Genomic DNA, 12,094 nt, shown 5'->3' with positions numbered 1-12,094 from the left:
TAACCTGGAGCCATCTTTCTTGTCTTCCTGTGTAGATAAAAGGCTAGGGTTCAGCCTTGAGAGCCTAAATATAAGGCTAAAATCAACAGATTATAGGGCCATCAACTCACACCATATTAATTTCTAATATTCTTTGTACTTCTTAAATCTTTCATTTCTTTGTGTTTGACTATATATTACATTTAAAGTGTCATTTTACCTATGATCTCATGTTTGTAGCAGAGAGGAAACTATCTGAGTCAACTCAGGTCATCGTGTTTTTAATGAAAGAAAGGAGTATAAACATTCAACAAACTTTCCTATTAAAGACAATAAGCAGCTCTACTCATCGGCATCTCCTTTACTTTGCTTCATCCTCAAGACCCCTCTTCTCTTTTCCACATTTCTTACTAGGCTTTGTTGTTTCTCCCCAAACAACCTGAGACCTAATCTTATCACTCATATGTGTCACTTCTTCCATTTCACTCAATTTTCTCCAAACACCAAAATCCTTCTCTGAGCTTTAATTGGGTCAAATGTAATTCTTAGAAATAATTTCTCTAATATAGGTTTAGGAAAATCAATTTAACCCAACTCTATTTTTAAAAGTGATTTTTAAATGTTGCTTTTCAATAACCTGTTGTAGAAGAGATTCTCTGTTAGAGAAAACAAACAACCCACAACAACAACAAACAAAGCCCACACAAAACCTAACATGCTCTAAAAGATTTATAACTCCAAGATAAGAAAGAACTTGGACAATCATGCACACACAACTGTAAGGAGACATAAAGCTATCATGAAAACCATGACTTTGGGGGCTCCTGGGTGGCTCAGCGGGTTAAGCCTCTGCCTTCACTCGGGTCATGATCCCGGAGTCCTGGGATCGAGCCCCACATCGGGCTCTCTGCTCAGTGGGGAGCCTGCTTCCTCCTCTCTCTCTGCCCACTTGTGATCTCTGTCAAATAAATAAATAAAATCTTTAAAAAAAAAAATAAAACATGACTTTGTCACAATTCTTAGTTAGCTGGAACAGCACTTTGTTATTTATCTTAGACCATATTTAAAGCTGTTAGTCAACAGAGTGAAATCATCCCCATGCCTATTTCAGATTTTCATTTTGCTTCCATATTCTCTAGAGTTAAATAGTTTTCCTATCTGACTTCTTTTTTTTTTTTCCAATTTATTTATTTTCAGAAAAACAGTATTCATTACTTTTTTCACCACACCCAGTGCTCCATGCAAGCTGTGCCCTCTATAATACCCACCACCTGGTACTCCAACCTCCCACCCCCCCGCCACTTCAAACCCCTCAGACTGTTTTTCAGAGTCCATAGTCTCTCATGGTTCATCTCCCCTTCCAATTTACCCAAAAGCACATACCCTCCCCAATGTCCATAACCTTCCCCCCTTCTCCCAACCCCCCTCCCCCCAGCAACCCACAGTTTGTTTCGTGAGATTAAGAGTCACTTATGGTTTGTCTCCCTCCCTATCCCATCTTGTTTCATGGATTCTTCTCCTACCCACTTAAGCCCCCATGTTGCATCGAGTGGTGATCCTATCTGACTTCTTCAAGCTATTTGGTTTTATGTTTCAAAACACACTACACTGATTAAGAGTTTGACTTTTTGTTGCACAACATTGTGAATGTACTAAATCACAATGAATTGTGCCCTTTATAGGTTAATTTTATGTTATGTGAATTTTACCACAGTAAAAAAAAAGGGCAATTTTTCTCACCATCAACGTTGACACAGCAGAACCAATTACCTTCTACTTGTGTACTGACTTTACTCCTGACTTAGTCCTTGCTTAAGTTCATACATGGAAATATGACATCTAAGGGATTTTGTCTGGCATCCCCTAATTTTTGCGCCCAGTTTCCCATTAATATGTACATTCTGTTGAGTTGGAAGAAATTGCCATCTTTATGCTTACTCTTTCTACTGGCTTAGCTCCTACTCACCTTTCAATCGCTACAACCTGGGTTTCACTTGTGCAATTCCAGGAATAGCTCTAATGACAGTTTCCCTTTTTCATGAATACCTTAAGCTTCCTCAATATTAAAAGTGGAGATAAGGAACTTCCTCTTAAAAATCTTTTGTACATGTGTATATAAACCTCTATATAGATATATATAGGTTTTTTCATGTATATGTAATTTGTTAATGTCCTTTTCTGAGTCTCCTTTCACATTCCTTAGTATAGTTTGGTGATTTCAACTTTCTTATCTCTCTTTTTAAAATTTGTATGTATTTATTTATTTTAGGGAGAGAAAATGAGAGCACACAAATGGGGGATGGGGTGGGGGGGAGCAGAGGAGGAGGGAGAGGAAAGAGGAAAGAATCTCAAGCAGACTCCATGTGCATGCACCACCCGGAGATCATAACCTGAGTTGAAACAAAGTGTCAGAGGCCTATCTGACTGAGCCACCCAGGCGCCCCCTATCTTGATGTGAAAACTTCACATTACTTAGTTAACAGATCTCTTATAGTTTTATATACAGCCTTTGTATAATTTCAGTTGACACAAAACTTTTAGGGACATATGCAATTCCACTAAATCCCAAACTAATGCGTGCAGTCTCTACCATTACCAACAAACCACTGAATACCTCTAGATTAAATCAATTTATTTTGAAGACCACCAATTGCATCTTTTCCGATTTCAACTGTGCTCTCTGTTGTTCCTTTCAATGTCATCAATCAACTGTCTTGTTCATTCTCCGGATCAAACATTCTAAACTTCTGAATATCTTCTAACCCACTGAGCCACTCAGGTGCTCCAAAACTTCTGAATATCTTCTTTAAGAAAATTCACTTAATGTAAATTCCATGAAAAAAAGACTATTTTGCTATTCCACAAATTATGGACTGACTGACTGAATGAATGAATGAAATCTGTATTTTACTTACATATTTGGCATCTATATTTTTATTCCGTAAATCAAAGTATTGTCTTCCCTGCATTTTTAAGATGTTAAGACACAACATACATATTTGTTCAATGACTTGTGCATGCAGTAAGTAAATTTTGTTTTACAAAACAGTGTGTTCATTCTTCCTTATTTCTGTCAGTAATCCTTAACAGACATGCACCCTAATTACTACTGACTATTAACAATAGTCTTGCTTTATAAAATCTCTTTTTAGGCCAATGTCAATGTTTTTTTTTACTCTAACATTACTTTTAAAAGGGAAATCACTGTTATCAAACAGAGTTAAGGAAAGAAGAAATACTGTAATCAGTTATGGGCATTAAATTAAATAGTGAAAAATAATACTGCTCATTTGAAAAGAAACAATTCGCACCTGCATGTTTCCATTTGGCTGTATAAGAATACCTTTTAAAAATTATGCAATGATTATAATATTTACTATATTAATAAAATATCTCATTTTTGTAATTATAAAAGAGTGTAAGATCTCTGCTAATTCAGCTACAGCTAAAACCACATTTTTTTTTTTTTTGGTTAAAGAATTATTTATTTATTTATTTATTTGGCAGAGAGAGAAATCACAAGTAGGCAGAGGCAGGCAGAGAGAGACGGGAAAGCAGGCTCCCTGCTAAGCAGAGAGCCCTATGTGGGCCTTGATTCCAGGACCCTGGGATCATGACCTGAGCTGAAGGCAGAGGCTTAACCCACTGAGCCACCCAGGCACCCTAAAACCATATATTTTATACAATGTCATAATTTAGAAGATTTTCCCAACTTCTGACCTATACCATGTGAGAATCAGAATAATGAAATTATAGCTCTATCATACTTTTTCACATGATTTTAAATTGATATCAGTTTGTTTTGCCCTATCATTTTTATTGTAAAAGATTACCTTTATCATCAACTTATTTCAAGTCATTTTTCCAATTCTTAACCATTATTGGAACATACTACATTCTTTGTTGTATTAGAATCACTGTCATTTTATTCAATCTCCCCTTTTTTGCTAATTTTAGGATATGTGTAAACTGATTCAAATAATCTGACTTTCAAACCATTCTATTTCTTTACTACTTTTCTGAATGAATTATTTGTACCTGCATTTTCTTCTTCTCCTAGGACACTGAAATTAATTAAAAGAAAAGCAGACATGCGTTTAAGTGTTCTTTCTTTAATTCAGTCTATTCTGGCTAGAAGATATCTGGAGGTTGACAATTTGGCTCTGAGTTTTTGAAAAACGTTGAGTTTTTTCAGAATGTGCTCAGTCACTACAGCAATATCAAGAGAGAAGCTTCACTTCGGGATGCATGGCTCTAATTCTTTCCACAGTTTATTCTCATATCATCAACTACTTTGACCAAGTCCTTGTAGAAACTCACTTTACTATTAACATGTTGAACAGTGAATTCAGGATGACAATCATTTAGAAGCATATAAATGAACATATTATTTCACAATTTGGGACAAGAAAAAGAAATACATAAGAAAGAAAAAATATTAAAAATCAATATTCATACCTCTATTTGAGGGAGTCTTTATTTCCTCTTACTTCACATATATTCAGAAAAAAAGTACTGTCACTGAGTTATTTCACTCTGGTATTCCTACTCATTTAAAATTCCACAAAATGCTGCATTTTTTTCCTTGGTCATTTTGCATGTAATTGAGCAGAATGCTTCTACATTGTACAAACACTTGGATATATTACACTATAAAGTCATCTGTCTACCTCACACCTCCCATGTTTCAATAGCATTTACCTTCTAGGTTGACTTTGATAAGATTCCATCTTGGCACACTCATACCAATTGAGTCATTTTTATCAAAAAGGAGGTTTATTTTAACATATAAATGGTCTTGAATACATTAGTGTAAATTCACATTAATGTAAATTAAGAGACTAAACAGGGGTTGAAATTCTAGCTTCCTCATTTAGTGTTTGCATGACTTTTCCCAAATTATTTGACTTCCCTAAATCTAAGATACCACTAACTTCATGGGATGCCATCTGTTGTGTGGTTTACAGCCTAGAAAGTAATATATGGCAGCCAAAGAAAGTTTTCTTTTATCTCTTGAATGTGAATGGTAATACTTTATTATTGTGTCTTTTTTTGAGGAGGAAGAAGGTTAAACTACGTAATCTATGTGAGGTATTTAAAAGAGTGTCATGAACACAATACTCAATGATCAAGGAATATTAGTGTTATTAGCTTTTATTCCTCATCTACCTTTGCCACACAATTACCTTGAAAATATTTTAAACTATAGTATCCGATATTTCACAAGCTCTAATTAATCCGTTATTGCTGCCTTTTATTTAATCTACTCTGTTTCAGAAGTGGCATCAAAATTTGTCAGGTAACCCACTCTAATATCAAAATAAAATGAATTAGAAATTTGAGACATACTTTTTACATAAGTTTATGAAAAATATTTTACTGTCATGAGGAATAACTAACCACATTGCAATATCTGTGATGTCAATCTATGATTATTTATATTTTAACTTCATCTGACTATATCATTTTCTAATAACACTTTATAGCTTCAATACCCTTTAGAACAGAGTATATGAAGACTCAACAGAAATTTGCTAAGCATTACTTCATTACTGTGAAAGAATTCTCATAATCAACACATAATTTCAATAATTAACTTACCCTTGCTATGTCTCTGTCTCCTCTTCAGTGTTTTATGTTGGAGATAAAATGATATATGCCATAGAGAAAACTTTTCACTGAAGACAAATTTAATTTGAGATCAAGAGAAGAAAGACAAAAGAAAAGCCACAATATAATGATTAGTGTGGAATTGCCCAATATCTTCTGTGCTTCTTAGTTGTCTTTCAAAAGTGTAAGCTTGAAAGGAAGTTTTAGGATCCTCTCTGATTTGTAGTATTTGTTCTGAATTGTCTGGAATTCTATTTGTTTTCTCGCCCAGTGCTGACATGGGCTTGATGGCTGTAAGTTTCTTGTCATTGTCCCCACAGGATCCTTTTCCTTATCAGCTCTTGGCAGATTGTGACCATTTAAGGAGAGACTTCTTTATTGGTTTATCAACCTTATTTTTGTAGCTTCTTATTTCCCAGTGTCAAAAAGTATTATGTACATTAAAAAAATGCACTCATCCATGCCAGACAATTGTAAGTAGAATTGTATTTTAAGTGATAGAGCAAACAAAAATGACCTTGGTAAGTCTCACAGCTTGTCAGAAATATGACCATTTTTTCAATTCGAGTTTTATTTAAGAATACAAAAGCTAAGCTTAAGGGAAGTGGACTGTTTTGAGAAGAAAAAACTAGAAAATGATAGCTTACAAGTTTGAAGCCCATCAACTCACAGTATTATAAAAACCCACCAAGGGGTGTGGGGGGACAGGAGTGAAAAACTGCACTTAGTAAACTGCAAAGCAAAACCATAGGAGAATAGCAAAAGTTGGAAAGGAAAAAATCCCAGTCCCAAATCTTGAAATGTTCCCTTTGACTCACGGATAGTCACAAACAATTCCAACGATTTATGACCAAACAAGGCAAGTATTCAAGATGCACATGTTGGGGATTTACTCTACAATGAAAACAGTGAACTGATTTGCCATGATAAAAAAGTATGTACTACCCAGAAATTTCTTGAGAAAATATTGCCAGATTGGGTAATAGCTTTGTGAATAAGCCGGGAAAGTAGAGGGCTTTATGGCACTTAATAATCAAGACAGAATCTGGGAATTGAACAAAATGCATTTTGTCTTCAGTCATTTGCATAACAGCAGTTTTATTTTAAAAGATTTCATGCTGAAACTAGGAATGCTCTAAAAACAGAAACAGTGAGAATTCCCATTTTGAAACAAGCTGAGTAGGAGTGAAAATATCGCCAAGTGGTCTGGCTGCATCTCGAGATTGTTGTAAAAATAAGTTATGGTGAACTCAGGCCTGAGTCAAAGGCTATGGACACAGAGGTCACGGTAATGGCTGAGTCCTGAGAATCACATTCCATTCCCATTGCTATGAAAATAGAAAGCAAATATGAAGAATGAAGTTTAGGTGGCTGCTGAGAATAGCAGGCAGTTCACTTACAGAATAGAAGATTCGTTTTTCCCCATGAAGAAAGGATATATAAAAAAGGGTGTGCCTTTCCTTGGAATTCATGAAGAATCAAACACGTGCATAATACTACTAATAACATCATGAAAATATCATTGCCCTGTGCAATTGTCTCTTATGAAAATGAGTACAAACAATTAAAGTGAATCACTTCCTAAAGTATTAAAAACTGTACTTCCTTGTAATACATTTACAATGTAATACTTTACAGTGCAAGAGCTCCTTTAATCTTGAATAGCCAGATTTTGAAACTAAGTTTTAATTTGGAGACCAAATGTAATGTGAATTCTAAATAATAAGCCTTAACACATAATAAAACATTTTAAATTCTCAAACCTTAAATTTTTTTTTAAAGATTTTATTTATTTATTTGACTGAGATAGCTCAAGCAGACAGAGCAGCAGGCAGAGAGAGAGGGAGAAGCAGGTTTTCTGCAGAGTAGGGAGCCAGATGTGGGACTCGATCCGAGGACCCTGGGATCATGACCTCAGCAGAAGGCAGACACTTAACCCACTGAGCCACCCAGGCACCCCAAACCTGAAATTCTTTTTTTTAATTTTTTTTTTTTAATTTTAAGATTTTATTTATGTGACAGACAGAGATCATAAGTAGGCAGAGAGGCAGGCAGAGAGAGAGAGGAGCGGAAGCAGGCTTCCCGCTGAGCAGAGAGCCCGGTACAGGAATCGATCCCAGGAGCCTGGGATCATGACCTGAGAAGAAAGCAGAGGCTTTAACCCACTGAGCCACCCAGGCGCCTCCAGACCTGAAATTCTTTTTTTTTTTTTTTTTAAATTAATTAATTAATTTGTTTAACAGCGATTACAAGTAGGCAGAGAGACAGGCAGAGAGAGAGAGGAACGGAAGCAGGCGCCCCACTGAGCAGAGAGCCTGATGCGGGACTGGATTCCAGGACTCTGGGATCACAACCTGAGCCGAAGGCAGAGGCTTTACCCACTGAGCCACCCAGGCACCTCCAAACCTGAAATTCTTAAGACATTTTTTATACCTCATTCATAATCAGTTGACTAAATGAAAATAGTAATTTTCATTTAAGGTTGACCTCATGTTAAAGCCCACATTCTGCTATGAGCCATGGCATTTACTACTTAATGGTAATTTTCTCTGTCAGTATTTGAGGTTAACTTTATTGTTTTATGGAAGCAATTTAGCTGTGAATCTAAACACAAAAAACAAGTCTAGATTTCAATAGTTGTATGCAAGCCATTAATAACTAATTCCCTACTTAGAATAAAATCATTATAAATAATATATCCATTCTTATCCACTGGAGAATAATTTTCTATATAAAGAATATTGAAAATAATAATATTTTAAGACCATAAAGAAATGTTACTATGTTAGAAATGTTATCTAGTATAATTCCATTCCATGGATAAAGAAATTCAACCACAAATTATAGTAATTTTCCCATATCATATCGTGGCAAAATTAAGAGTCAAATGGATTCCTATCAGATTTTAAACTCTTTGGGGGAAGTGTTCTTTATTTTTTTTAGAAAAGTATGCAGTCATTAGGCAATATGTAATGATTGAAATACATTTTAGAGCATTTTTTAATTTGAAATTGGGGATGATATGTGTATATATACAAAGTAAAGTCTTAATATTTCATCTCACTGAAGTTTAAACTTCTTTTTTAAAAGATTTTATGTGATTCCACGCATGAGAGAGAGAGAGAGAGAGAGCATGTGCACATGAGAGCACAAGAAGGTATAGAAGGAGAGGAAGAAGCAGATTCCCCACTGAGCAGGGAGCCCTATGTAGGCCTTCATTCCAGGACCTGGGATCATGACCCGAGCTGAAGGCAGACATTTAACCAACTGAACCACCCAGGTGCTCCTGAAATTTCACTTCTTAAGTGTTTGGATGTAACATATTTATTGTATATGTCTTAGAACAAAGTATAGTACCTAGTACGCAGTAAATGTTAAATAAAAAGTAGTTGAATGAATGAACATAAAATGTATAATATTTTATATATTGGTTATAGTAATGAGTAGTGATTAATTTTAATATTAACAAATTATAATATTAATGGTTGGATTAATGACTATAAACATACTATATCTAATATATCTAAAATATCTCCCTTAAAAAAAAGAAAACTACAAAATCAGATAACCAGATGTGATGGTTAGTTTTATGTACCAGTTTAGCAAAGCTATAGTACCCAATTATTTAATCAAACTACTCTAAGTGTTGCTGTGAAGGTATTTTATAGATGTGGCTCACACGTAACATTAGTTCGCTTTAAGTAAAGCTTACCCTGGAGAGTATGAGTGGGTCTCGTCCAATCAGCTGAAGACCTTAAAAATAAAAATTGAGGTTTCTTAGAGAAGGCATTCTGCCCCAAGAGTGGAGCAGAATATGGAAATACAGAGCCTCAAGTATGCCAACCCGCCCTGCAGATTGGTCTCGTCCAATCAGCTGAAGACCTTAAAAATAAAAATTGAGGTTTCTTAGAGAAGGCATTCTGCCCCAAGAGTGGAGCAGAATATGGAAATACAGAGCCTCAAGTATGCCAACCCGCCCTGCAGATTTCAGAACTGCCAGTTCCCATGATCATGTAAGCCTGTCCTTAAATTACATACACTATACATACATCTTATTCCTTCTGTTTCTCTGGAGAACTCCAAGTGTTACAACAGAATTATAAAAGCAACTTGGGAAGAATTTGGCACTTCCTGTTAATAGTTTTGCTAGAATCTTACTGTCATTCTTAACATTAGACAAGTTGAACTATTTAGGGATACTTGATCAAAAAAGAGAAAACAATTATTTTGTTGATTAATTGCCTAAAAATGTGTTTTCCAATTTATTCATTTTTCTCTCTCCTGAACAAAGCATTCAGAATCTTAGCCAGGGCTTTCTGTTAGGTCACAGTTTTCACAAAGATATTATTTAAGCCATATTTAAGTAAATATGTATAATTAAGCCATATTTAAGTAAATATGGCTTAAATATTTAAGCCATATTTAAGTAAATATGGCTTAAATATTTCTACTTTGTGACCTGTTTTATATATTCAATTCCTTGAATATAATCACCTGCCTCTCTCTTATATGGCAAAAACAAGTCACAGAAAGGAAAACAATGTTGTATAATATATTCTGCCCAAATACAGAAACAAATGAACTGATTTCTGTTTCTAAAAAAGAAAAAAAAATGCAAAAACCAGCTACCTGAACTGGTTGGCTTACCATTGCTTAATATGTGTTTTGAAAAAGTTTAATTGAAACCATCTGTTGATGACTCATTCACTGTTGAATCATCTAAAATATTTTTTTCTCCAGTTTATACCAATCAATGTTCAACAAGATGCCTTCCAAAATTTCTAAATCAAATTTTTCTACTAAAACAAAGAAATTGACAAAAAACATAGACAAAGAATTAATGAATCAGTCAAGGTTTTTCTGCAATTAATACGATCATATGATTTTTCTTCATTAGTTTGTTTCTTCTACATGTAATTTTATTTATTTTTTTTCAGCTCTAATTGAGAGCTTTAATTGTCATATAACCTTGTGTAAGCTTAAGGTGTATAATGTGTTGATTCAATGCATTTATAAATTGCAAAATGATTACCACTATACTTTTAGCTACCACCTTCATCCTATTACCTATTACCTTCATCCTAGCTACCACCACACATCCTATTGTGTGGTGAGAATACTTAAGATCTATTTTCTTAGTTACATTCAAGTATATGATACAGTATTATTAGCTACAAGCACCAGACTATACATTAGATTCCCAACCTTACTAATCTTATAACTAGAAGTTTGTATATTTGACCAATATCTCCCCATTTCTCCCACCCTCTTACCCCAGAAACCACAAGTCTGCTCTTTCTCTGAGTTTGTCTTTTTTAGATGCCATATATAAGTGACATCATACGGTATTTATTTTCTCTGTCTGACTTATTTCACTTAGCATAATACCCTCAAGGTCTATCCAAGTATCCCATTGGTGAGATTTTCTGCTTTCTCACAGCTGAGTGATTATATATATGTGTGTGTGTGTGTGTGCGCGTGTGTGTGTGTGTCTGTGACATCTTTATCCATTCATCAGCTGACAGACACTTTGGTGGTTTCTATATCTATATTACTATTGTGAGTAATGCTGTAATGAACATGGGAATGTAGATACTCTTTAAGATCATAATTTTGATTCTTTTGGATATATACCCAGAAGTGGGATTGTTGGATTATATACTAGTTCTTTTTTTTTTTTTTAATTTTTTTTGAGAGAAGGTGCTCATTTGTACCTGTTATTTGTATGTCTTTGGAAAGCTGTACATTCAGATTCTCTATTTTTAAATCAGGGTTTGGGTTATTTGCTATTGAGTTGTATATGTTCTTTATATATTCACAGTGTGATTCCTGGTACCAGGAGCTCTCTGTGGCCATGGAGCAACCAGAGCTAGAAGGACCACTGGAAGGATATCAAGGCTTCTATGGGGAGGAAATAGAAGCCTCAGAGGACAGTGACCAGAAGGTCACAGCAGAAGTAATGAATTCTAACAGTAAGGCCAGAAGCACAGTTTTAGTAAAGAATTTGGTCAGTAATTTAAAGTAGATGACATTTCTTTCTCTGTAGATAGAACAACTAGTCAGAAAATGAGCACAAATAGAGAATAAACCACACCATGAACCACTGGATCTAACTGATAACTACAGAACACTACACTCAACAATAGCACAATATACACTTTTCAAGCACACATGGAACATTCACTAAGACCATTTTTTATGGTTATAAAACACACCTCAACAAACTGAAAAGAAGTGAAATAATTCCATTTATGTCCTTTAACTATAATAGAATTAATCTAGATTAGTAACAAAAAAATAACAAAAAAATCTTTGAACATTGTAAGTTAAACAGAACATTTCTAAATTATTCGTGAGTCAAAGGGGAAGTCTCAAAAAAATACTTAGAACTAAATGAAAATAATATATCAAAATTTGAGGCAGTATTTCAAAAGAAAGCACTGGAATAATGCTAAAGCAACAAAATAGCCAAAAAATGCTAAGAGAGAAATTTACAAATGCTCAT

This window comes from Neovison vison, chromosome 11 (assembly GCF_020171115.1).
Source record: "Neovison vison isolate M4711 chromosome 11, ASM_NN_V1, whole genome shotgun sequence".
Taxonomy (NCBI): Eukaryota; Metazoa; Chordata; class Mammalia; order Carnivora; family Mustelidae; genus Neogale; species Neogale vison.
The sequence above is the reverse complement of the archived record's forward strand: the minus strand, read 5'-3'. Positions refer to the sequence as shown.